At 36.9% G+C, this 5,113-nt stretch overlaps 1 pseudogene; it reads right to left on the reverse strand.

Annotated features, from left to right (window-relative positions):
• Positions 1-430: 430 nt before the first annotated feature.
• On the reverse strand, positions 431-3,952 carry LOC140712642 (NADH-ubiquinone oxidoreductase chain 4-like; annotated as a pseudogene).
• Positions 3,953-5,113: the final 1,161 nt, after the last annotated feature.

Genomic DNA, 5,113 nt, shown 5'->3' on the forward strand with positions numbered 1-5,113 from the left:
GGAAAATGAGTAAATATTTGAAAAATTGATTAATATTAGGGTCTGAGTTTATATATCATATTGAAAACTCTACAATAGATCAGGTAACAAATAGTGCTGCTGGGATAAATATTGTGGAGAAGTAGTCTAGTTTGAAGCTTAGTGAGAGTTTAGGAGTTTGGATTGTTAGTCAATGTCAGTTTGAGATGATTACTTCTTGTTCTGTAAATATATATATTGTGGTAGGGATGAGGCTAGTAATAAAGTTGCATGCAATAGGTATTTTTATGTAATATGGGTATGAATCTTTTTTTGCAGGGGTTGGCTAAGGTAGTAATGATTGATAAGATTAAAGGGATTAGAGTGATTATAGTGCTGGTAAAATACATGTTTATTACTTTTACTTCGAGTTGCACCAATATTTTTGGTTTCTATGACCAATGGATAGCTCTTATCCTTTAAAAGTTGAGAAAGCCATGCTATTAGGCATGGGGGCATGAGTTAGCAGTTCTTGAATACTTTCTGGGTAGATAAGAAATTGCAGGCTTCTATCATTAGATCCACAATCTAATGTTTTGGTTAAACTATATTTACAGTATGCAAACTCCGTAATAATTATAGGGTTTAAGGATAATAGGAAGATCAGTGCAAAGTGTATCAATATTAATATATTTTCTCATGTAAAGGAGGATTTAATACTGTTAATGTAATATGCAAGTGTTCCTCGTTGTGTTGTAGTTAGCATATGTAGGGAGTAAAGGGCTGTAATTAGTATATTAAGTCCTATAAGCATAATGGTAATGTTTGATCAGGAGAATGAAGCCATAGTGAGGAAGAGTTCTCCCACTAGATTAATAGTAGTGGGTAAGGCAAGGTTAGTAAGACTTGCTAAAAGTCATCAAGAGGCTATTAGTGGAAGCAGTGTCTGAAGGCCTCAGGTAAGTAATATAATTCGGCTATGGACTTGCTCATAATTCAAATTTGCTAGGCAGAATGGTAAGGATGAAGTGAGTCCATGGGCAATTATAAGGGTGACTACACCTGTAAAGCTTCAAGGGGTTTGAATGAGAATAGCTATAACAACAAGTGCTATGTGGCTTATGGAGGAATATGTGATAAGTGATTTTAAATCAGTTTGTCGTAGATGAGTAGAACTTGTCATAAAATCCCTCATAAGGATAGTATGAGGAAGGGCTAGGCTATATATTCTGTTAGGGGGTTGAGGGTAGGGGTAAGCCATATAATACCATAGCCACTTAGATTTAGGAGCACTGCTGCAAGTACTATTGAGCTGGCAATAGGGGCTTCCACGTGGGCTTTGGGGAGTCATAGGTGAAGTCCATATAGAGGCATTTTTACTATAAAAGCTAAAATACACGCTAGTCATATAAGATTATTAGAACAGGAGTTTAATAGTTCTTGGGTGGCAAATATTATTATAATTATATTTAGAGAACCCGAGGTATTTTGAGTATGGACAAGTGTAACAAGTAGGGGAAGGGACCCTACTAGTGTGTAAAATAAGAAATATGAGCTTGCATTGAGGCATTCTGATTGGTTACCTCAGTGGGTGATGATAATTATGGTAGGAATATGTGTAACTTCAAAGAGAATATAAAATACAATTAGTTCTGTGGCTGTGAATGCTATGATTAAAAAAATTTGTAGGGAAATTAATATGGAAATATAGAGTTTTTTTCCATGGGGGTGACTCATTGGAAAGGTGATATTGGCTTGCTAGAATTATAAGTGGTAGGGATCAGGTTGTTAAGATTGGAAGGGGGGATGTTAGTGGGTCACAGGAGAGGATTAATGAGAAGTTAGATGAATTATCGTTTAATTGGTTAAAAAATAGTAGAGTAATAAGGCTGATGAATGGGCTGTGAATAGTTGTGTTAATTTGGAATATAGAGTTTTTAGAGAGTCATGTTATTGGTAACAGTATACTTTTTGGAGTAATAACTTCTGGCATTGAAGTAAATTTAGGTTTTGTACATAATCTAGGTTTTACGTGTTGGAGACTGAAACTAGTAAGGCAAGGCCCACTGCAGCTTCACAGGCAGCAAATACTAGGAGAATAATGGGTGTTATGGATGCCAGAGTGAAATGTATATTTAAAGTTATAAGAGTAATTACCATGAATATTGATAATATTATGCCTTCTAGGCATAATAGGGATGATATTAGGTGGGATCGATAGACTAATATTCCCAGAAGTGCTATGGTGTATGCTAATATAGTATTGATATAAATAAAGGGCATTTGGTAAATATGGTCTATCATAATCTAATGAGTCAAAATCGTTCATTTTAATTTAAACTATTTACCAATTCAACTCAGTCTAATCCTTTTTGAGTTCATTCGTGAGTCAAACCTAGGATGAAAATGGTAACTAGTATAAGGGCTGTGCTGATTATTAGTGTCACCTTGTTTGTTTGAAGGGCTCATGGCAGGGGTAGTAGTAGAGCGATTTCTAGGTCAAACAGGAGAAATGTGGTGTCCATTAGGAAGAATTTTATGCAGAAGGGGAGGCGGGCAGAGGTTAATGGATCAAATCCACGTTCATAAGGGCTGGATTTTTCTATGTAAATATTAAGTTGTGGGAGTCAAACTGTGATTACTTTTGGTATTAGAGCCAGTAAGGTGTTGGTTACTAGGACTAGTGTCAGGTTAATTATTCTTTTTCGGATATTATGGCAACTTATTGATTAGAAGTCAATGGTACTGCTTATACTAAGAGTAGGATCATCATCAGGAGATAGAGACATATAACAATAGTCACTCTCCATCTAGGAAGTGTCAATATCAGGTGGTGGCTTCAAAGTCAAAATCGTAGTAAAGTGGAATTTTAACTGACGGAGGAGGCAGATAGTGAGAAATGTTGACACCTGTAATCACAGCACTTTGGGAGGCCGAGGTGAGCAGATCACCTGAGGTTGAGAGTTCGAGACCAGCCCGACCAACATGGAGAAACCCCATCTCTACTAAAAATACAAAATTAGCCAGGTGTGGTGGTGCGTGCCTGTAATCCTAGCTACTCGCGATACTGAGGCAGGAGAATTGCTTGAACCCGGGAGGCAGAGGTTGCAGTGAGCCGAGATCATGCCACTGCACTCCAGCCTGGGCAACAAGAGCGAAAGTCTGTCTCAAAAACAACAACAACAACAACAAAAAAGCGTCAAGCTGTAAATTCCATCAGAGATAGTAAAAGGGGCATCAAAATATTCTGAAACTTTGAAACTTGTAGAAGGGTGAAGTATATGCCTAAGGTAATAGTGACAACTAGTGCTGGAATTATTTGCTTTTGACTACCTTCCATCAGGCTATGATGAACTCAAGTAATTGAAACTCCTGAAGCAAGTAACACAGATGTATTCAGGAGGGGTACTTCTAAAGGACTGAGGGGAAGAATGCCTGTTGGAGGTCAGTGTCCCCCAACTCTGTAGTTGGAGCTAGATTAGAGTGGTAGAATGCCCAGAAGAAACCAGCAAAGAAAAGTACCTCTGAGATAATAAATAAAATTATTCCTTATCAGACACCTTTTTGGACAATTGTGGTGATGGCCTTGAAATGTACTTTCTCTGATAACATCATGTCATCATTGATATGTAGTTAGTGTATTGGTCAGTAGATCTAATGTTAAAAGAGTAATGGAGTTAAAGTGAAATCATATGGCCAGGCCAGATGTTATTAGGAGAGCCCAGAGAGCTCCTGTTAGTGGTCAGGGGGCTGGGTTTGACTATATGGTAGGTGTGTGTTTGGTGGGTCATTATGTATTACCATGTAAATAAAGGTTTACTAGTAGTGTGAAGACATAAGCCTGAATAAGAGCTGCAGCAAATTCGAGAATGGTCAGGAAGATTAGAATAATGAGAGAGATTGCAGCTGCAGGGATACTAATAGTTGATAATACTAGTGTGCCTCCTCCAATTAATGTATCAATAGATGACCGGCTGTAATGTTGGCTGTTCATCGCACAGCTAATGCTACTGGTTGAATAAATAGGCGAATAGTTTCAATGACCACTAGTATAGGGATAAGTGGCATAGATGTGCCTTGTGGTAAAAACTGAGCTAAGGAGGTTTTGATTTTAAAGCAAAAGCCTGTGATTACTGCACCTGCTCACAAGGGGATTGCGATACCTAGATTTGTTGATAATTGGGTAGTCAGTGTAAATGAATGGGATAGAAGCCCGAGGAGGTTGGTTGAGGCAATGATGGGAATTAGGGATATCAGTATAAGGGATCAGGTTTGTCCTTTAATATTATGGGTAGTTATTATTTGTTTTAGTACAAGTTGAACTAATCATTGTTGGATAGAGATCAATCAATTACTGATTAGGTGATTGGAGTCTGGAAATGCATGGTGGGGAATAAAATGATTAATATTACTATGGGTAGGCCTAGAATTGTTGGGATAGTAAAACAGGTGAATAGATTTTTGTTCATTTTAATTCTCAGCAGTTATTATGTTTTTGTGTTTTGATTATTTTTGATGTAGGAGATACATGGTAAATGAAATGTGATAATTTTAACTGAATTACTGAGATTAAAGTTATGATTATTGATGGAATAACAATGAATTATGTGGAAGTATCTAACTGAGGCATTCGCTGTAGAGAGGTATAGATCATCTCAGTCTTTAACTTAAAAAGTTAATGCTGGGTAACTTTACAGTTATGTTATAGTATGGATGTAGATAAGGTTTTGAAAATTTTTAAAGGAATTAATTCTGGGGCAATAGGTAAAAAACTGTGATTACACCCACAAATTTCTGAGCACTGTCCATAGTAAAGGCCTGGCCGTGTAGCGGTTAAGGTGGGTTGATTTAGGCATCCAGAGGTTGCATCTGTTTTGAGGACCAATGAAGGGATAGTTCATGAGTGCAGGACATCTTCAGATAAAATTAATATATGGATAGGAATTTCTATTGGGAGAATTGTTTGGTTATCAACTTTGAGGAGTCGAAGTTCTCCTGGTTTTAAGTCTGTTATTGGGATTATATAAGAATCGAAACCTTATTCTTTATAGTCTGTACATTCATAATTTCAATATCATTGATGGCCAATTGTTTTGATGGTAATAGAAGGATTATTAATTTAACCTGTTAAATACAGAATATGTAGGGATGGGAA

Source organism: Chlorocebus sabaeus, chromosome 10 (genome assembly GCF_047675955.1).
Source record: "Chlorocebus sabaeus isolate Y175 chromosome 10, mChlSab1.0.hap1, whole genome shotgun sequence".
In the NCBI taxonomy this organism is placed as follows: Eukaryota; Metazoa; Chordata; class Mammalia; order Primates; family Cercopithecidae; genus Chlorocebus; species Chlorocebus sabaeus.